The sequence below is a fragment of the Pongo abelii genome, chromosome 2 (genome assembly GCF_028885655.2).
Source record: "Pongo abelii isolate AG06213 chromosome 2, NHGRI_mPonAbe1-v2.0_pri, whole genome shotgun sequence".
Lineage (NCBI taxonomy): Eukaryota > Metazoa > Chordata > Mammalia > Primates > Hominidae > Pongo > Pongo abelii.
In genome coordinates, this window is record NC_085928.1 from 79602496 (window position 1) to 79625226 (window position 22731).

The window sequence follows — 22731 nt, forward strand, 5'->3', positions numbered from 1 at the left end:
TCCGTGGTGATATCCCCTTTATCATTTTTTATTGCGTCTATTTGATTCTTCTCTCTTTTCTTCTTTATTAGTCTTGCTAGCGGTCTATTAATTTTGTTGATCCTTTCAAAAAAGCAGCTCCTGGATTCAATAATTTTTTGAAGGGTTTTTTATGTCTCTATTTCCTTCAGTTCTGCTCTGATTTTAGTTATTTCTTGCCTTCTGCTAGCTTTTGAATGTGTTTGCTCTTGCTTTTCTAGTTCTTTTAATTGTGATGTTAGGGTGTCAATTTTGGATCTTTCCTGCTTTCTCTTGTGGGCATTTAGTGCTATAAATTTCCCTCTACACACTGCTTTGAATGTGTCCCAGAGATTCTGGTACGTTGTGTCTTTGTTCTCTTTGGTTTCAAAGAACATCTTTATTTCTGCCTTCATTTCGTTATGTACCCAGTAGTCATTCAGGAGCAGGTTGTTCAGTTTCCACATAGTTGAGCGGTTTTGAGTGAGTTTCTTAATCCTGAGTTCTAGTTTGATTGCACTGTGGTCTGAGAGACAGTTTGTTATAATTTCTGTTCTTTTACATTTGCTGAGGAGAGTTTTACTTCCAACTATGTGGTCAATTTTGGAATAGGTGTGGTGTGGTGCTGAAAAAAATGTATATTCTGTTGATTTGGGGTGGAGAGTTCTGTAGATGTCTATTAGGTCTGCTTGGTGCAGAGCTGAGTTCAATTCCTGGGTATCCTTGTTAACTTTCTTTCTCGTTGATCTGTCTAATGTTGACAGTGGGGTGTTAAAGTCTCCCATTATTATTGTGTGGGAGTCTAAGTCTCTTTGTAGGTCACTCAGGACTTGCTTTATGAATCTGGGTGCTCCTGTATTGGGTGCATATATATTTAGGATAATTAGCTCTTCTTGTTGAATTGATCCCTTTACCATTATGTAATGGCCCTCTTTGTCTCTTTTGATGTTTGTTGGTTTAAAGTCTGTTTTATCAGAGACTAGGATTGCAACTCCTGCCTTTTTTTGTTTTCCATTTGTTTGGTAGATCTTCCTCCATCCTTTTATTTTGAGCCTATGTGTGTCTCTGCACGTGAGATGGGTTTCCTGAACACAACACACTGATGGGTCTTGACTCTTTTTCCAATTTGCCAGTCTGTGTCTTTTAATTGGAGCATTTAGTCCATTTACATTTAAAGTTAATATTGTTATGTGTGAATTTGATCCTGTCATTATGATGTTAGCTAGTAATTTTGTTCGTTAGTTGGTGCAGTTTCTTCCTAGCCTTGATGGTCTTTACAATTTGGCATGATTTTGCAGTGGCTGGTACTGGTTGTTCTTTTCCATGTTTAGTGCTTCCTTCAGGAGCTCTTTTAGGGCAGGCCTGGTGTTGACAAAATCTCTCAGCATTTGCTTGTCTGTAAAGGATTTTATTTCTCCTTCACTTATGAAGCTTAGTTTGGCTGGATATGAAATTCTAGGTTGAAAATTCTTTTCTTTAAGAATGTTGAATATTGGCCCCCACTCTCTTCTGGCCAAGAGGGTCCTGTCTGTTAGAAGGAAAACTAACAACCAGAAAGGATATCCCTACCAAAAACCCATCTGTACATCACCATCGTCAAAGACCAAAAGTAGATAAAACCACAAAGATGGGGAAAAAACAGAGCAGAAAAACTGGAAACTGTAAAAAGCAGAGTGCCTCTCCTCCTCCAAAGGAACGCAGCTCTTCACTAGCAATGGAACAAAGCTGGAAGGAGAATAATTTTGACGAGTTGAGAGAAGAAGGCTTTAGATGGTCACTTTAGATTATCACTTCAATGAAGTGATAAATATATGTGCATAATAATCTCTTATTTAAAACATGATATTTAAATGGGAAACATTGTATTATACCCATTAGTATTTGGGGGAAAAGAGAACAAAGACAGAATTGTTAATTCGGAAACTTATGTACCCGAGAAAGAGTATATCACAAACACTGGGGTGAAGTGTCTTTATATATAGTATTCTTTAGCATTTTATGTAACACATTTTCAATTCAATAGTTGTGAACTTCAACTGATCTCTTTTGTTCCTTAGGTTGCAACAACCTCATTCCTACCAAAATGCAACTGATAACCACATTGGTGCACACTTTCTTTACCAACTCTCTTAACTTTATCAGTGTGTTGCTATTTCAAATTTCCATGAAATCTACCTTTAAAAAACTAATTGAGTGGAGCCAGGGTATTATGGTCAGAAAGAGAAGACGGACTTCAGGGGCTGCTGGTTCCTGAATGAACTGGGGAAAGTTGCATAATCTTTCTGTGCCTTAGTTTCTTCTTCTGCCTAGAAAATTAATATTTACTGAGATTTCACTCTGTACTAGCCACTGTTACCTTAGAATAAATAATTCTAAATGGAATTCTATGATTTTTATGACTAAGTAATTCCAATATTGTTTTTAATTTCCATTGTTCGATCCTCTAACATCTAGGAGGTGTCAAGTGGCTTATATGTGAACATGAAAGGTTCAGATTATATCCTAAATCCTCGAAGTTCAGTCTGTGGATCAGAAGCACCAGCAGTATCCAAGAGCTTGGATGAAATGCAGAGTCCCAGGCCCTACCCTAGACCTGCTGCATCTGAATCTGCATTTTAACAAGGTCCCCAGGTGATTCATAGGCACATTAAAGTTTAAGCAGTGCTAGACTAGATGGTTGATAAAATCCATTTGAACTCACAGGGTGTACAGCACAGAGCAGAGAATCTGGCATTAGATGTCTGGATTACAGTTTGTATAACCTCAGAAGGCTGAGCTTCCAAATATATGAGTTTACTTTTTTGTGTCTTAGTTCCTTCATCTGTAGAATGGTGATAAAACAGTAGTTTCTTCATGAAGTTGTTGTAAATACTGCAAAGTACCAAGAATAAGCAAATAATACAGTGCCTGGCATATTGGAAGTTCCTCAATCATGAAAAATACATTTACTGCATACCCATTATGTACATGTCAGATTCATGCTGGGAGCTCTGAATGCAACAGTACAGAAAACAAAGCCCCTACCTTCATGAAGCTTACATTGTAGTGAAGGAAATCAGCAATAATAAAAAAAAAAAGGCATGTAAAAAATTGTCACATAACCATTTGCTCTATGAAGTAAAGAGAATGACAGCAGTGCTATTATAGACAGGAAATTCAGAAAACGTCTTCGGAGAAGAAAACAAGTGAGTCGATACCTGAATTAGTTATTATGTGATTAGTATGTGGCGCTAAGTTCCAGTCATAGTGCTAAGCAATTTTATATGAATGCATATAAAGAATTTTTGACACTATTATGCACTTATCGTAACAACCTTATTGCCTTACTCCAATTTGGATGCTGAAAACTTATTATTACTCTTTAGTCTGACTCAAAAAACCTCTCAGAGCCATCCACCCCAGCAATGGAGATAATATGACAGTTTTGTACACCCTACAATTTAATCTCAGCATCTAGATATAAACTAGAACTTTGGATCAGTACCATGGTATAACAATAAGACTTGTATTTCCATGTGTGGAAATTAAGACTCCCTAACCCCTTTTATAGAAAAAGATGTGTTTAACTTAGTAGCTTGGCTATATTCCAATTTATACTTTTACCTAAGAATTTCAGTCTGTGGGTTTAGTAGATATTTTTCTTCATTTCCCTTTGCTACACAATAAACACGCAAACAAATAACTGTTATGTGGTGTCACTGGCATGAAATAGCTTCTATATTCCAACACAGATGGGGTATCTTAATAATGGGAAGATGATCTCACACTTTAAAGTGCTTGATATAAAAGGTGCCATATAAAAAGGAAGTTATTATTCTTAGTTATAATACCCTAAAAAAGGATTTGCCATCTAAATGGCTGCTGAAACTTAACTGCAGAATTGCTTATAATGCTACAATCAGTTGAGGCCAAATTCAATAAAAATTCCATCCGGCATTCACACTGAGAAGACCCACATGTGCCTTTAATTTTTTTTTTAATTTCCTGGGCTTCTGGCCCAGAAATTGGATGGAAATTGTATTGAAAACTGCTCTTGTGTATCAACTTTTGGTAAATATCAGGCTTTCAGTTGACTCACATTATGCTTTACATTTTGGGCAAAGGGAGGGTATAAAATGATTCACATCTCTTAATATACATAAATTTATACACCTTTTACCTGTCTATGAGACTGTGGCTTATATTAAATGTTCATCATTATTTCTACAATCTTTAGGATCTGCCCGCCCCCACCAACCCCCCCACTGCAACCATAAGACTCAAAATTCCATTAAATCCCTTTCCAGCACTAATCAGCTTTTACTAGCACAGGCAATGTAATCTGAGTTTAGAAATGACTAATTATTTGAAGAGGGCTGGAAGGGGTTAGGGTTTAGATTTCTTTCTAATTTAAAGGAGCTTCTTTCCTGTCTTTCTCCCTGTCATTTTGCTGCCTGGGGCCAGCTCCCCCTCCTTGATGAAAATGCTCTTTCCCTGCCCATTAGACAAGGTATACATGTATGTATTAGAAGAAAAATGTATTAGGAGACATCAAGTTGAAAATATTAAAAGAAGAGCCATGCCTGTGATGGATGTGGGCATGGCAGTAATTGCACCTGCTAGGGGCAAGGCATGAGCATAATTTGCATGTAAAGTTCTCTCGGCTCCTTCCAGAACACACCAGTTCTACCCAATAAAACATTTTGTCACACGCAGGGGGTTTGCCAACATGTTCCCAGATTGCAAGCAAAAAGATTATTTACAGTAACCAATAACAACTGAAACAACCATAAACAACCTTTCTGTACCTGTTCTATTTTTTTTTTTTTCCTTTGGCTAGGTAGAGGAAGCTTAAGGAGTCCAAATTTACTGCAATTTAATTCTGATGGGGAAAAAACGCATGATTTTTATTTATAGCAGCGTGCTCTATCTATTCCTGTCTCCCCCAACCTCATTTTAAAACATAAATAACCCCGGAATTTTTTTTAATCCAGCTATTACTCTTGTAGGGATGAGCAGTTTCCTGATAAAGTGAGAGAGGGCAAATGTGGCCAGAAGTTCCCTAATGTATTCAAGAATCCTGTTGTATGCTCATAGAGTAAGGGGGACTAGGGAAAAATCACCTGGTCAAGCCATTCATGCAATTTCTTTTTGTGTTATTGTTGTTGTTCTGTTTTGAGACAGGGTCTTGCTCTGTCACCCAGGCTGGAGTGCAGTGGTTCAATCATGGCTCATTTCAGCCTGGACCTCCCAGGCTCAAGCGATCTCCTCCTGCCACAGCCTCCCAAGCAGCTGGGACTGCAGGTGCACACCACCATGCTCAGCTAATTTTTAAATTTTTTGTTGAGAGGAGGTCTCACTGTATGCCCAGGCTGGTCTCAAACTCCAGGGCTCAAGGGATTCTCCCACCTCAGTCTCCCAAAATACTAAGCAACTTCTTTGTGGCAATTGGAAATGCAGGGGGCCTACATGCTGACTTTGCTGTAGGGAGCGGCACCTTGCATCTGACTGACCTGGGTCTTACCTCTTGTCCTCAAACCCCCTCTAGGAGAGTTTTTCCAGAAGTTCAAATTTCATTCTGAATTGCAGGGGACCACACACATATCTCTTGAGAAAATGATCAAGCGTGAGAAAGTGCAGTTAAACCAGGCCTGGTTTGCCCAGGTTGCTGCTCTTGATGGGGTGTTGCTTCATTCCATCTGCAGGAATCAAGGGAGAGGTTCAAGGAGAGGAAACAGGGCCATAAACTGTCATGTCTAATTAAATGTGACTAGATTATTTCATATGAAGGGACAACATGATACATTTTTAAAACAATGTCAAAGAATTATAAAATGAAAAGTATAAAGTCTCCTCTGCCCCAAATCAGTCTCACTCACCAGGACTAACGATTGTTAACAGTATCCTTAGACATCCTTTTAGAAATTGTGAATGCATAAATATGGATACATACACACAAAAGCGTGCGTGTGTGTGTGTTTGTAAGCACAAAAGCGGTACAGGTACCAACTTTCCTGTGCTGATCAACAGTACATGTCCCAAGTTCTCCTAACAATACCGTTTATTTATGTATTTATTTATTTAGAGACAGGGTCTCCCTCAGTCTTTTGGGCTGGAGTGCTGTGGCATAATCATGGCTCACTGCAGCTTCCACCTCCTGAGCTCGAGTGATCCCTCAAGTGATCCTCCCACCTCAACCTCTCAAGTAGTTGGGACAACAGGTGCGTGCCATGACGCCCACCTAATTTAAACTTTTTGTTTGTTTGTTTGTTTTTTGTAGAGACAAAGTCTCCCTATGTTGCTCAGGCTGGTCTCAAACTCCTGGGCTCAAGAGATCCACCTGTCTTGGCTTCTCAAAGTGCTGGGATTACAGGAGTGACCCACCCCCGCCCAGCCTCTAAGGATACCTCTTGGAGGTCATTTATGCCAGTACTAGTAGATGCACCTTTCTCTCTGCCGCTGTATGTCTCCAATGTATTTTATCAGCCACTCTCCTAATGAAGGACAGGTAGGTTGTTCCCAATTGTTTTTCGTACAAGTAAAGTTGCAGTATTTGCAGGGGTTTGACTGGAAGTTAAGTCAGCAGCGGTTCAGCTCAAAGGCTCAGGACTTCAACAGGCTTATTCACGTCCGGGTTCTCCAACCCACCACTGTGTGTATACTTGGGCAAATAAAGGTGGTAAGATCTACTTCATAGGGTCCTTGACAGAATATAGTTGCGATTATTCTCACAACTGACTCATTGAAACCTTAAGCAAATCAATTTCCTCATCACTAAATCCGGGAATAATAATAGATCCAGGTTGCTCTGGGGACTGCATGAACTAATTCATTTAAATAGCGCAGTCCACTACCTGCTACCTAGTGAGCCCTTAATAATTATCCGCTTTAATATTAAAATTGGCAATCTTTGCGCACTTTTGGGAGCGCAGCTGCAGGAGGCTTTCCTAGAAGTGGAATTCCTGCCTTAACCCCGTGCTCCCCGGGCCCTAACTGTAGCACGAGGCCACCCGGAGGTGACACGGTGACCGCCGCCCAGTCCGCGCCGCCGCCCAGGACCCTGCGGAGGCCGGACACACGTGGGTGCACGCGGCCCAGCGCAGAGCCGCGCGGGGTCCGGCCGGCGCAGAGGCGCGGGGGGCGCCGCAGACGCGAGGCTCGGGACCCAGTTGGCTGCTCCGCCGCGCTCCCCGCCCCTCCCTCCCTCCAGTCCGCCCGGTCTCCCCTCCCTCCAGCGTCCGCGTCGGAGCCGGAGCCGGAGCCGCAGCCGGAGTGGTGGAGGCGCAGGCAGTGCTCAGTAGGCGCCGGCAGCAGCCACAGCAGCCTGGCGCGTGGCGGCGGCGGCGGTGGCAGCGGCTGGCGGGCTGGCGCCGTGGGCTGGGCCGGGAACCGTGCGGACGAGGGCGCTGCGGCTGCGGCGGCGGCGGCTTACGCGGGCGCGCACGGCGGCCCCCCGGGCCCGGACTAACGGCGGCGGCGGCGGCGGCGGGTGGGCCGGCGGGGCGGGCGTCTGGCGAGCTGCAGAGACCAGGTAAGTCCGGGATGCCCGGCTCCTGGCGCCGGCCGGGCCACAGGGATAAGCCACCTGCCGGGGCAAACTTTACGCCCTGGCTTCATGGCTCCTCAGCCCCGAAGTTTGTTTGCAGGGAAATGCACCCGACGGGTCAAGAATAAAAGATGCTTCTCTCATCGGACTTGCTTTGGGGAGATTATTTTTCCCCTTCTGGGGCGAGGATTGGTTTCGGGTTGGGAAGGCTGCATCTCCAGCTGGAGCGCGGAAAATTGAGTGGTAGGTCCCTTGGGCTTGCTCTTCGTGCAGTGGATTTGACCAGTTAAAGTTGGGAGAAAAAAGTTGTGAGTCGTAGGGATGCGGAGGAACAATTCCAGGTGCATGATGCAGAATGTGGGAATGTGATACCTCTTTGCCGCAACCACCCCCCAGGCCCAGATTCCCAGGTCTGAGAAAGCTAGGGTGGAGGTTTCTTTCATTAGCGATCAAGTTTTCTAAGCTGCATTTTCTTTCTACTCACAGATCAGCAGCTTGGGACGGAATTCCCTGTCGTGTTTATTTGCCAGGTTTACCCTGATGCGCTATAGTCCAGGTTTCCTGAGCTCGGACCCTGGTTTCAGCTTTTTCTGTGTTCTCTGAGGAGCCCTGCAAAGCTAACCAAGAATAGCAGAAACAGAAAACCAGGAAGTACCAACCGGGCAGCCGAGTCATAGCACCATCAGGGATTTTTTTTTTGGTCGCGTGAAATGAACGAACAGCTTCTGGGCTCTGCTTGTGCAAAGCTCCGTACAGCTCTCCTATCTGTATGTCCTTCCCTGTATTGCATTTGCTTATTGATTTACAACAAGGAGATGTGCCCAGAGGAATTATTTAATAACAAACGGTGTCCGCTATGGTAAGGACAGCAAACCTCCTTTCAGAGGCAAAGAAATGGGAACAGAGCTCTGGGAAAGGGGTAGCCAGTCTGTTAACCTCAACCCAAGATGCAGGGAAACAGAGCTAGAAAAAGCAACAGACAGGAGGGAGTGATGTATAGGAGGGAGGTCAGAAACCCCAGCTCATATGGTGAGTAGGTAAATCCAGAAATAATTTTAAAATGATTAAGCAAGAATAACTAAATTAAAAAAAAAGTAGGAAGACTGTACGTGCTGTGGTTTCTGTCTACCCCCACAGAGATGAATATCACACTAGCTGAAAAAGAATCCTGATCTGTAAATAGATTAAAAACAGGAATTAATCAGAACAATGAGTCAGAGCCCTTCAGAGATTGAAAGGAGTAATTGCCTTTGAAAGAGCTTATATCTCAATATCAAGTCAAATGTGTTACTTTTGCTTTGCTAGATGTATTTACTAACAGTAACCTGACTTTGGCTGCAGTAACCTGGCATCTTGGTTCATGGTTTTAACCATTTGTGGGTCATGGGACTAGGGAGGAAGTTGCCTGCAGGTTAATATTCATATCAATTTGTGCAACATTTGTAAGATGCCTAATACGTGCATGTCACTGGTTGCAATGGGAGAGGTTCTTGTGAATGTTCATTAAAGAAATCTGATCGGGTTCAGCCTCACTAAATGGAAGGATGTTGGCTTGCAAATAATAGTGGAGTCGGGAATTATTGGTCTTTGAATGCTTGCTTGAAATTAGTTGAGAGTCAACATGTGGTTTGAGGACCCCCAAAATGATCAGTATCCACCAGGGAAATATAGCAAATTGCTGTACACTTTTATAAGATGAATAGTAAGGCTGAATGCATGCAAGTGGCCCTCCTGTCTAAAACTAGGATAACCGAGACACCGAGTGGCTAATTGATATGCAGGGTAATAGATTCAGGCTGTGGCCGCCACAGACAATAACATTCAGCCTCATGTCCTCCTCACTGTCTGGATGTCATTAATGTCAGCCCGAAGACATGACGGTGTTAAGTTCATTTCTCCAGGAGAACTCTAACTTTTAAATATTCTTCACAACACAACCAGATAGCCCAAGTGTACCTTAAAATGGCAACAAAACATTTAATAGGAGCAAAGTGCTGAGCAGTCTCAAGTAGAGCAAAGATTAGCTGTGGACAACAAGCTGTAGCCTTTCCTTTGCTGATTTATGTTCAATTTTATCACTGTCACATTTCATATATGCCTAGTTATTACAAACTAATAGCCTCTTTGCTCTGCTTGCAAAATATGGATCTTTCTCTTTTACAACTTCCTAACTCCTTCTCACACATTCAGTACACATCTTCCAGCTTTGTTTTTACTGCATAATTTAAGTGTCCAACTTGAAGTTCTCATTAACTCTTAATATGGTTCATGCTGAAATAGTATATAGATATAATTGCCCCTTCCAAACTGCCAGATCTGTATATCGCTATACTGTGGCAGTACTACAAAACAGAGAAGCTTTGACTGGTTTCCAGTCACCAGTTAGTAAGTTGTTAGCAGTAAAAATAATGTTAATTTTATGTAGTGGAATATATTCAGATGGCAGGAGGATTTATTGATGCTGTGCGTGTTTGCCTGCTGTCTCTGATTTAGTTGTCACCACCAGTCTGCCTTTAAGCCTTCTTATCTTAGCAAGGTACTTTGTCTCTATGAAGGTGAGCATCTTTAAGGTGCTCACTTGTAGTTTTTAATATGCACACATGCATATACATATAATTTTAACATGCATATATAATTAATCACTTAATGCTGGTGGACAATTTCCTTTCTTATGCTTGATAAAAGTGCAATGGAGAATATCATCGTTGCAAAGATTGTTGGCAAGAGAATATGGGGCCACGGAACACTTTAAGATAGAACATTTCTTTGAAATTGAGGGGTGACAGATCTCATTCTCATATCCAATTTGTATAAACATTTCAGAAATGGATCGAGTGTTGTAAATGGTTTTTATCTTATAGTCTCCCCTGCACTCATCTCTTAAACACAGTGGGACATTTCTTTGGAAAAATTGCTGCAGGAGAAATGCACTCCCTGGTTGAAACTTTGTATGCCAAGTTTCAATCCGTAGTACATTTTTATTTTCCCCCTTTTATGTACATGTTATAAACAAGAAATAAGAGTTTGTAATAGAAGTGCTGGCAGAACTTTATAGCATTTCAAACAGCTTTGCTACTTGGAATGTAAATATTTGTAGAATCTTTACTGCGCAAGAACCTGCCTTGCAAAGAATGAGGAAAAATGACTATTTTCTTAAGTAGGATAAAATAATTCAGTGAGTTTGCATATTTCTTGTTGCAGACATATTGGGATTTGAAGACATAGATTATCTATGTTATAGTGATTCCATAGCACTCTCTTAGGTGCCTTTATAACTTAGCTTGTAAATTTTCTATGTTCTAAAACAAGAGAACAGTTTTGTCCCATTTGTTTTTTAAGTCCCTTGACTTTGATTACCTTTCAGATGTTAAGATATGAGATCCATATTTCAAAACTGCTTGATTATATTACTGACAAATGAGGCTGTCAGTATACTGTTTTAATAGGGTAAATAATTCTTGACACCATCACAATACTTCAAGTGCTTTTATTTTGGGGAACTAGTACAACTCAGACCTTATGTGTCCTTTTGGTTCTAACCCTGAAATATTTCTCACATTCGCCCACTTCCCTCCATGTTCACCCACGTCCTCCTTCTCCAAGTCCCCATCTTCTCTCCTGGGATAACTACACTGGCTTCCTTGGCTCCTTTCGTACTTCTTCCCCCAAATCATCCTGCATAGCAGCCAAGACTTCTTTTATTTTAATATAAGTTAAATTAGTACTCATCTACTCAGAATGCTTAAATGGCTTTTCATTGCACTCAGAATAAAATCCAAACTATTAAATATTACCTGGAAGGCTGTGTAGGATTTAAACACTACTGTCCCTTTGACAATTCCTAGCAAGCTTTTAGGAACAAGAGCTTCTTAGACCCTTTTTCATTTCTGCAGATTTGTTGAGCTCTTTCCTATCTTAGGGATCATTCTGTTCTTTTGCCCAGTAGCCCTGTCCAGCCCTAACCCCTAAACACACATACGCACACATGTGTGCACACACACAAACTCACAGGGTTTTTTGTTTGTTTGTTTGTTTTTGGCTTTTTCGACAGGATCTCACTCTGTCACCCAGGCTGGAGTGCAGTGGCGCGATCATGGTTCACTGGAACCTCGACCTCCTGGGCTCAAGTGATTCTCCCACCTCAGCCTCCTGAGTAGCTGGGACTACAGACACACACCGCCATGCCCTGGCTAATTTTTGGATTTTTTGTAGAGATGGGAATTCACCATGTTGCCAAAGCTGGTCTTGAACTCCTGAACTCAAACGATCTGCCCACCTCGACCTCCCAAAGTGCTGAGATTACAGGTGTGAGCCGCTGAGTCTGGCCCACATGTAGTTTTTGACTGCTACTCATCCGTTAGGCCACAGTGTAAATATCATTTGCTTAGAGAGGGCTCTCTGATTTCCTTCCTACCCTGAATGAGGGCACCTCTGATAGGCTCTTTCTGTTCATTTCCTTGGTATGCTTAGTATAACTTGGAACTGTACATTTCCTTACCTGATTGTATGTTTATATTCTGTAAGTACCTTGTAAGCAGTTACCACATCTGTTTTATGCATTATTGCAAAGCAGCTTCTGTCAAAGTATCCGGCCCACAGTGGAGTTTGATAAACCTATGACAACTAAGCTTATTGGTTTGCTGAGCTTGCCATATGTAACCAAAGATCCTGTCAAGAAGGTCCATATTCAGCAGAAGTCTGCAGCTGACTTTGACAGTATTCTTTCTGTCACTTTGCCCATGATCTCGTACATCTCTTGGACACCTGCTACTTCAAACCAATGTTGTCCAAAATGGAATTATCATTTTTCCTCTCAATCTGTTTCCTAAGAGCTTAGGTGGTCTGTTCTTCCTTTAGCTATCATTGTGGTCATCAAGGCATCTGGAGTCAGTGGTCTTTGTCACCATCTTCTCCCTTTGCCATTGTAGCGAGTCCACCGATGAAAAATACAAGAACATTCATTCAAGCAATGTGCCAGGCTGGGTTCTAAGTACTTCTTACCTAAATGCAGGAGATTAAGAAATGACTTTCTCCTCACTCTTTCTTGTTCCAATGTATTTGACATGCAGTGCTATATTAATCCCTGAGGCCAACCCCTTGGGTCATTGGACACTCACTGCATAGAGAAAAATATGCTACTGATGCAGCCTGTCTGTATGTGACTTCTCCCTAATTCTCCCCGATACTTAACACTCCAACTGTAATACATGGGTCTTTTAAAACTTCCTTGAAAACTCAACATGGCCCTTTTGGCTTCAGTGTTCTTGCATGTGCTTGGAACACCCATGACTTCCACTCCACTCTCCTTATTCCTGTGTTGACTCATTTCCACCCTCAATTCATTGTTGTTTCTTTCAGGAAAGCTGTTTGCTTCCAACCTTACAATTTGTCAAGGTGATACCCAACCTAGCCATTCCTCCAGGTAGCCTCAACTGTCCCCCTAGACTAGGTTTGACCTCTGTGCTATCTACAATCAACCATTTAAATTTTGTTTCTCCTTTAGGGGGTAAATGTATTATCATCTAATTAATACTGTAAAATTGTTTAATATCTGCTTTTCCTGGTAGTCTATTGATGGAGTAGCATGCACATGTTAAGACTTTGGTAAATATTTCTGGAAAGATAGAAAGTCTAATCTTTTTAATTGGTATGAAGTGCAGCTATAGTTATAGTGGGGCTTCTTTTTCTAGGGCTAAAATTTATTTTAGTGTATAAAGATTTTATTTTATTTTGCAGAGTTTCTGAGTGACAAATCATTGGTTGACAACAGATGAACATCTTGGTATGATCTGAATTTAGAAAATTCTGTGACAAACATATGCTCTAAAGGAAGCGTAAGCCAAAGTTTGTGAGCACCGAGGACTGGTCCTTGAAGTAATGAGCTGATCTTAGTGCAAGGAAGTAATGGGAAGTTCTCAAAATTCATTATTTTATTAGAGTGAAACATTAGCATGTGAAAGAAATAACTAAATGACTGCATCGCAACAAATCAAAAGCACATCTTCCTAAACCATAAATAATTACTTATAAATGGGGGAAATTTTGTAGGCATTAAACAGTCTCACCAGTCATCCTTCAAAGAGGAAGCCCCTGTAATAGAGCTGAGAATACTCTATTTCACTTGCACTGTTTCTCAACTTCTGATGTTTCTGCAGAAACGTTAACTGGGGTTCTGCTGAAATAATGGCAATACCTTAGCCCTTACAAGATTTTCTGAATCATCTCTGGGGTACAGCTTGCTAATCTGCATTTTTTAACTTTTTATTTTAAAGTAATTTTAAACTCACAGGAAGTTGTAAAACATAGTACAAAGAGTTCTGTATAGTCTTCATCCAACTTCCCTGTATGGTGACATTGTATATATCTGTCCTGCAATACCAGAACCAGGAAATTGACATTGGTACATTACTGTTAACTAGACTGCAGACCTTATTCAGTTGTCATCATTTTTTAAACCTGATTTCGTGAATATGTGTGTAGCCCTACACGGTTTTATCCCATGTAGAGGTTCATGTTTCTAGGATTTTAACTTAAAGAACAAATGTCCTGAGAGGTGACATTTCCATGTCAGCATACACTAATGTGATAATTTTGCAACTGTATTCTAGCATTGAAAAATTCCACTTCCATGGATCTTTTTCCATGCAAATATTTGTCTTGTTCTTAAATATCATGAACTCCTTTACCTTGCCTGTATGGAAATGGAAGTCTTGGGATTTTATAAGCCAGGATATGACATTTGGGTGGTTCTCTGTGTCTTTGGTTTGGGAATCTGTGTTGACTTCCCCATGCTACGTTTGAAAAGTTCTGCATATAGCAAATATGTTTATCAGTGTGGTCAGACTTGGGCAGGATTTTGGTGCCACCAGGGCAGGGCCCCAACTGAATGCTTCGTGCAGGTTCTAACTCAATCGCAGTTCATTTTATTTCTTGCATAGAAATAGTCACTCTTTAAAATAACTTAATGCATTGCAGAAGATGGAAATGACACTTTTCAGGCAATTAAAATCAACACGAACAATATAGCTAGTGATCTAATCTGATGCCTGCTACTCACTTGGTCTGGCCGCCTCCCTGAATGTAAAGTAGCCGAAAGTTGCTGATTACCAATTACTAATTCTGGTGAATATTCTGAAAGCTCTGGAATACAGATAAGGCATATTTGTACCAAAGTCGGCTGTGTGTGACTGCACCTCCCTCGCCCCTGTGCATTCCCTTTGCCTAAGAAGCTTTCACATTTGCATATATGAGGCAGGTTAATTTTTCTCTTCTTACTAGGGCTTCTATTTACTTTAAATAAAACCGATCAAAAGCTTTGTGCCTGGGCTATATGGTTTTGAAATGTGAGCCATGCAGGCCCAAGTTTCTCCTTTTATTCATTGGAGTAAATAAAATTTTTTCTTCATATGTAATATGGAGATATACATGTTTCTATTTAGTAGTAATGTATTGGGCTGTTGCTTCATTAGTGTTAAGCAGCAGTTGCCCTATGAAATTAAGCCTGTAAACTTTAGTGGCAACATTAGTTTCTAAAAAGAACAAAAGGGTCTTAATATATGGGTTTCGTTATATTGTGAAACAAACCATGCATTCTATGAAGATGCTTACAAGTGAAGGATGTATTTCCATGTAATGGGAAATTCTAGAATATAGTCAATATCTTTTTTAATCTGATAGTGCCATAATTGTCTGTTGCTTTAAATAGTTCTATATTATGACTTGCTTGGAAAATATCATTTTTTGTCATTTTTCAGAGTTAGGGCATTTTTCTGAGTTTTGACTTTTTATATTCTATTTTTATGATTATTTCTGTCATTCTTCTTCCTACTCTACTTTGACCTTCAATAACCCAACCCTCCCATTCACACATACATACTCTGTCATGTGTGCATGTATGCACACACAGACACACACCCACACAGACACACACACAAAATGCACAAGACATAGGTTAGGATAGGGGATAGAGTTAATCCCAAATCATAAACTTGTAAGGGATGAATTACAGACATCTTGTAAGCGTTCAAGCAGAAGAGATTAAAATCAAATGATGGGGAGGCATTTTAGATTGTGTATAGGATTAATATGCCCCTGTTTTTAAAGTTACTCAATCTCTTCCTCCTCTGCTGCTTCTTCCTCCATCTTTTTATCTGCCTCTCTGTATCCGTCTCCCTCTTCTTTTCCTTTTTTTGGTGTTCTTGTTTGCTTTCGGTTGTGTTTTTGAATGGACTCTTTTGTACTGACCCATAGTGGCTGAATGCTTTCAATGGTCTCTAGTGGAAAAATTGCATATGTTTGCTCACACTTTTTTTTGAGAGGAAAGGGCAGGATGGGAATAGGGGATATAAAATGTATTAAGTTTGCTATTTAGAGAAAAATAACTTCAGAAAAAGATAAAACACACATCAGGCCTATAATAGACTGTTTGCAAGATGTTGGCCACAATACCTTCCTTGGCAGTTTGCATGGTGGCTCACTCTTACCTTCAAGCAATGGAGTCCATTTCCCTTTCCCTTGAATCTGAGTTAGCCTATTGAATTTGAAAAATAAAATGTGGTTCAAGTGATGTTATTGTGAATTCTGCTCCTAAGCCTGGGAGCTTCTATTCTTGCACACTGAGTCTGCCCTGTGGAGAAGTCCAGGCAAGCCTCCTTGAGAAAAACAGTTCACACAGAGATAGCTAGTAGCCAATAGCTGGCCAGTAGCCAAAACCGGTAGCCAGTCATGTGAGTGAGGCCATCAGTCCCAATTAAGCTATCAGATGACTCATGTTACACAACTGGCTCCGGGCAAAACTACCAAACTAAATGCTCAGCTGAGCTCAGGTCAAATTCAAAATCATCAGATAATAAATTCTTTGTTTAAGCTATTTATTTTGGGGATAGTTTATGCAGCAATAACACACACAAACTTTTTAAAAATTAATATAATTACTTTTAATTGAGAAAATTGTATTTATTATATACAACATGTATACATGTTGTATATCTTAAAATACATCTTAAAATGTGTACACATTGTAGAATGAATAAATTCAGCTAATTAACATGTATTATATCACATGCTTATTTTTTGTATGGTGAAAAAGCTTAAAATCTATTCTCTTAGTGATTTTCAAGTATACAATGCATTATTAATTATAGTCACCATGTTGTATAATAGATCTCTTGAACTTATTCTTCTTGTCCAACAGAAATTCTGTATCCTTTGACCAGCATCTCCCTAAACCTCCCTCTGCACCCCCTGGTAATCACCGTTCTATTCTCTACTTCTACGATTTCAACTTTTTTAGATTCCATATTCAAGTGAGGTCAAGTGGTATTTGTCTTTATTTGTCTGGCTTATTTCACTTTACAGAATGTCCTTCAAATTCATCCAGACTGTCACAATTGAAATACTTTCCTTCCTTTTCAATGGCTGCATAATATTCCATTGTGTGTATATACCACATTTTATTCATCTATTGTTGGACACTAAAATTCGTATTGAATATCTTGGCTATTGTGAATAATGCTGCGATGAACATGGGAGTGCAGAGATCTCTGACGTACTGATTTCGTTTCCTTTGAATATATGCCCAGTATTCTATTGCTAGTTCCTATGGTAGTTATATTTTTAATTATTTGAGGACCCTCCATACTGATTTCTATAATGGTTACAGCAATTGACATTCCCTCTGTCAGTGTGCAAGATTCCTCCACATCCTCTCCAACATTTACCTTTTGTCTTTTTGATAATATCTGTTCTAATGAGTGTAAGGTGATAGCTCATTATGATTTTAATTTGCATTTATTCAGTGATTGGTGAGGTTGAACACCTTTTCATATACCTGTTTGCTATTTCTATGTATTCTTTTGATAAATGTTTTTTCTGATCTTTGCCTATTTTAAAATTAGGTTATTTGTTTTCTTGCTATTGAGTTGTTTGAGTTCCTTATACATTCTGAATATTAACCTCTTACAGATGTGTGGGTTGCAGATATTTTCTCTAGTCCATGGATTGTCTCCTCTTCCTGTTGATTCTTTCCTTGGCTGTGCAGAAGCTTTTTAGTTTGAATTGAGCTCATTTAATTGTTTTCACATTTGTTGCCTGTGCTTTTGGGGTTATATCCAAAAAATCATTTCCTAGACCACTGTCATGGAGCCTTTCCCCTGTGTTTCCTTCTAGTAGTTTTATGGTTTCAGGTCTTGTGTTTAAGCCTTTAATTAATTTTGAGTTAATTTTTGTAAATGGTGTGAGATAAAGGTTTAATTTCATTCTTCTGCATAAATCTAGTTGTCCCAACACCATGTATTGAAGACACTGTCCCTTCTTCATCATGTGTTCTTGGCAATTTTGTCAAAATCAGTTGACTGTAACTGCATGGATTTATTTCTTGACTCTCTGTTCTGTTCTGATGGGATATGCAGTCTGTTTTGATGCCAGCACCATGCTGTTTTGATTGCTGTGCTTTGTAGCATATTTTGAAGTTAGGTAGTGTGATGCCTCCAGCTTGTTCTTTTTGCTCAAGATTGCTTTGGTTATTGAGGGTCTTTTGTGATTCCATATATATTTTAGGATTTTTTTTTCTATTTCTGTGAAAAATGTCTTTGGAATTTTGATAGGACTTGCACTGAATCTGTAGATTGCTTTGGGTGATATGGACATTTTAATAATATTAATTCTTCCAGTCCATAAACATAGGATATCTTTCCATTTATTCGTATCTTCTTCCATTTCAAACTCAGTATAAAAAAAGTACTTAAAAAAAGTAAGTAACTGCTTAAAAATGTGAGATATCTTTTTTGTTGTTGTATAAATGTAACAGTCGGCTTTTGCTTTGGTAACAATTCAAAAGTCTCAGTGACTTCTAGCAAGCATTACTCATCTGCATTGCATGAGAGCTGTGGGTCAGCTTTGGATCAGCATTGCTCTTCCATATTGTGCATTGGCTATGTGTCTGTTCTATGTGGCTTCTTCTTCTAGGATCCAGGTTGAAGGGACAGTTTTGTAGTGGATACTGTGGTGCCCAATCCAGGCCCACTATTTAAGGCCCACATATCTATCCACCATCTGACTGGAATATCAGCTGCCATGTAGCTGACATCTTCCCTCCCCACTGGGAATTTCTCTTTGCCTTAGGGGAGCTGTCTCAGCCAAGGTTGTGCTTCCTCTGGATAGTGGTCCATAATCAGTGACTGACTGTTACAAAAGCACAAAGACAGGAGTTGCCTTAATTTGGACAACTCTGTGCATGTAATTTATATACATGTGACTAAGAATATATTTTGTGTGTATGAGATCAAGAGAGGTAGCCAAGAGGGGCCATCCCAGCCCTGGAACACCACGCGAGGATCAGCTGAGACCTCAGTTGCAAGTACTTTAAGTTTTAGGGTCCTCCTCTGCCTTTCCAGTAGTTTCTTTCAAGAGCACTCCTCAGTAAACCTTCATTTCAGATTTTGTCTCTAAAGAGCTCAAGTTAAGAATGACCCTTATCTGGGACATTCTGTTCACATTAGTGAGGGCAGAAACACAAGAGACTTAGCTAGACCATGCAATTGCATTCAAAACTTTGGTAGGACTGGTCATATGTCAAGTTTTCTTACATTTCATTGGCCAGAAGTCACAGGGCTAATTAAGGAAGGGGAAGTAAGCAAGTGCTTACAAACAGTAGTATAGTTTATATATGTATTCTACCTCTCTTGATCTCATACACACAAAATATACTCTTAGTCACATGTACATAAATTACATCCACACCCTTAACAAGAACTATGCCCCAAAAGTTCTTATCTAATCATGTAATCTGACTGGAAGTCTGAGATTTTATTATAGTCTCTACAGCTTATGGCAGAAGTACAAAAAATTAAACCAAACCACTAAAGCCGAGAGTGAATAATGAATATTTGTGAACAAAAATACCATTTACCCGCATGAATTAGCTGTTACCACAATAGTTCTATGTGGAAAAAAGCCCCTCCCCCCGCAAATTTCAAGTCTAAAATAAGATATGTTTATATATCTCTCACTCTGTCACATTGGCTAGGGTGGCTCTGCTGAACTAAGTTTTGTTTGTTCTTTTTTTTTTTTTTTTTTTGAGACCAGGTCTTGCTCTCTGGCCTGGGCTGGAGTATAGTGGTGCGATCATGACTTACTGCAGCCTTGAACTCCTAGGCTTAAGGCTCAAGTGATCGTCTCACCTTAGCCTCCCAAGTAGCTGGGACTACAGCCATGCACCACCATGCCTGGCTAATTTTTAATTTTTTGTAGAAACAGAGTCTCACTGTTCCCCATAGTGAGACTCTACTTCCAGGCTGGTCTTGAACTCTGGGGCTGAAATGATCCTCCTGTCTCAAGCCTCCCAAAGCACTGGGATTATAGGCATGAGCCACCGTGCCTGGTCTGTTCAGATTTTTATGGGTCAGCTGGGAGTTGGCTTATCTAGGCTGGGCTGGTATGGTTACTTTGCTCAATCTGCAGGACTGTCTGGCTCTGTTGTTTCCATATGTCTCATGGTGGAACTGATTCTGAAGGAGAAGCTCCCTGATGGAAATTATTCTCATGACAGTTGCAGGGATGCAAAGAGATAAGAGGCAAACACACAAGGTCTCTTAAGATCTTGTATTGCTACTGGAATATTACCACTTCTGCCTCATACTGTTGGCCATAACAAAAATCATAGCCAAACCCAAGTCAAGGGTGGGAAATTATCTTCTGCCTCTTTAGTGGGAGGAACTGCAAAGTCACATGACTAAAGGCATAAATACAAAAAAGGGTGAAGAATTTGGGCCAATAATGCAATCTGTCATACCACCTAACCTCACATCCATTAAGCATTGTAAATGCCCTCTAGTTTTTAGTTGCCTTTCAAATTAGAAACAGGAAATGTAAACTGTCACTTTATTGCTTATGAATAAATTATAGCTCTAATTACTGCCGAAGTGAAGGAGCCCTTTGTGAGACCCAATAACACACAGAGGTGGGAAATATAATGAAATTCTCCAAGAGTGTACCGTTCAATTAAAAGAACTCAGATATGTATTTGGAAATGTAGTGAAGAGTATCAGTTAGTTTTGTCTAGTAGTAATCTGTATGCTTCTTATTCCATGGAATCTCTGTCTGCCACTTGACAGTTTCTTACCTTGGGCAAATTAACTGCCTTCTCTAAGTCTCAGTTTCTTCACCTGTAAAGTTGGAATAATGGTTTCTACTGTATAAATCTATTGTAAGGAATCCATGAGATAAGGCCAGGCCCTTAGCAAAACTCATTAGATGCTACCTATTGAGCTCTGCAGTTAGGTTAGTGTTGTTGTCTTTATTATTCACTACATGTGACATATATATATATAAATAAATAAATATATGACATACGTATATTGTATATGTAAATATATATGATATACATATATTTATGTATGTAAATCACATGTAGTGAATAATAAAGACAACAACACTAACCTAATAAGAGAGATGCTGTATGCTAAAAGAACAGAGAGTTGGGAAGAATTAAAGGAAACTGAGGTAGAATGATCAAGGAAGGCTTCGTATGAATGTAGGATTGATGACTCCTCCAGATGTGGAGAGCTGGAAGTCAAAGTACAGGATTTCTGGTTGAAAAAATCTGGCCTGGCATGCTCTTAAACCCATGAATCACTTTGGTGGTGGGATTTGAGAGTGTGTTTTAGCGGCTACTTGGTGAATTTTAGTTGCTATAGTGAAAGGCCATGATTTGGGTAGTGTTGACTACTTGAATGTTATTAGAGTGTGAAGGTAAATCTGAGGTCATGGCCTGTTTTGAATCTAAAGTAATAGACTGCACAATGGGGGGTTGGATCTGGGTGAATTATCTCTATAGATAGCTTTTAACTTTCATTCAAAAAATCTTATAAAGCAAGTCTTAGAATGCATTTTACCAGTGAGACTAAAAAGATTCATAGAGTGCCTCAGGTCAAATAACAGGTTAATGACCTAACCAGAAATGAAACCCATATTTCCCATGTCCAGAAGCAGTGCATTTTTTATTCTAGAACAGCCTCCACTTAGAAGAAAAATTTATATAACTGTAAATGGGAACTATTGCTTTCTCCTCCGTAGTGATTGTGAGTGAACTTTTCTACTGATCTCAGACCCCAAGTTGGCCCCACTTTTCTCCATATTTATAGGATTTCATCTATAGGGTTGAAATTGAGTTTGCTTTTCAGGACGTCTTTCAATTCCTCTATTCACCTTAAACCTTTTTTCTACCTTTCTTTCCAAGGCTGTCCCTCTTTCTCTGCTCTTTAGGTCAGAGAGCCCTGGATTGTACCACTCTTCTTATCCCACATATGATTAATTCATTTTTCCCTCTCTTTTTTCTTCCTAACTTGTAAAGAGAGAAACATGGAGATAAATAAAAAGCTGTCATCAACCAATTGTGCTTTCCTTTTCATTGCCCTACATTTATGCCTGGAATCCTCTTAATGGTTTTCTTTACTTCTGTCAAGATCATACCCATCCTTTTTAAGGTTCAACATAATGTTCTCTCTTCATGTCTCTGTAGTCCCATCAGCGTTATGTAAAGATCTAGACCTGTCTATCCAAATGTTTGCCTTATTGCTATTGAGAAATCATTGGGAGTCATTATTCCTCTCTGGGAGAGGGTGCATCTTCTCTGCCCCATTGATGGTGGAAGGCTTGGTCAGGTGACTTGCCTTGGCTGATGCAATATGAACATTTCACATTCAGTTAGTCATTTCCCACAGAGGCTTTGGTGGCTTGTACATGGTTTTTTGTATCCTATTACTGCCTGAGTATTACCTGTCACTGCCTGAGCTGTGCCTCCTGTCAGGTCAGTGGTGGCATTAGATCCTCATAGGAGTGCAAACCCTTTTGTGAATTGTGTATGTGAGGGATCTACATGTGGCATGCTCCTTATGAGAATCTAATGCCTGATGATCTGAGTTGGAGCAGTTTCATCTCCAAACTATCCCTGGCCCCCACCTGGTTCATGGAAAAATAGTCTTCCATGAAACCGGTCCCTGGTGCCAAAAAGGTTGGAGAGTGCTGACGTGGGTCATTCTTATTCATCTACCAAATTTCAGATTAAATGGCACTCTCTTGAACAGATGACAGTCTTTTGCTCTGCTTTTCTTTATCACTCATTACCCTTATTTCATGTCTGTTTTCCAAATTGAGCAGTATCAAAGCAGGAAACTTGTATTTCTTGGCTACCCCTGTATCCCAGTGCCTGG

At 40.1% G+C, this 22731-nt stretch overlaps 1 protein-coding gene across 4 annotated transcripts in view; it reads left to right on the forward strand.

Annotated features, from left to right (window-relative positions):
• The first annotated feature begins 7395 nt into the window (after positions 1-7395).
• Positions 7396-22731, forward strand: part of CNTN3 (contactin 3) — a 353908-nt gene continuing 338572 nt past the window's right edge. For all 4 annotated transcript variants that reach the window (XM_024245434.3, XM_054551883.2, XM_054551884.2 and 1 more), the window contains exon 1: positions 7396-7507. The gene's annotated coding sequence lies outside the window, so the exon portion shown is untranslated. The remainder of the gene's footprint in view (positions 7508-22731) is intronic.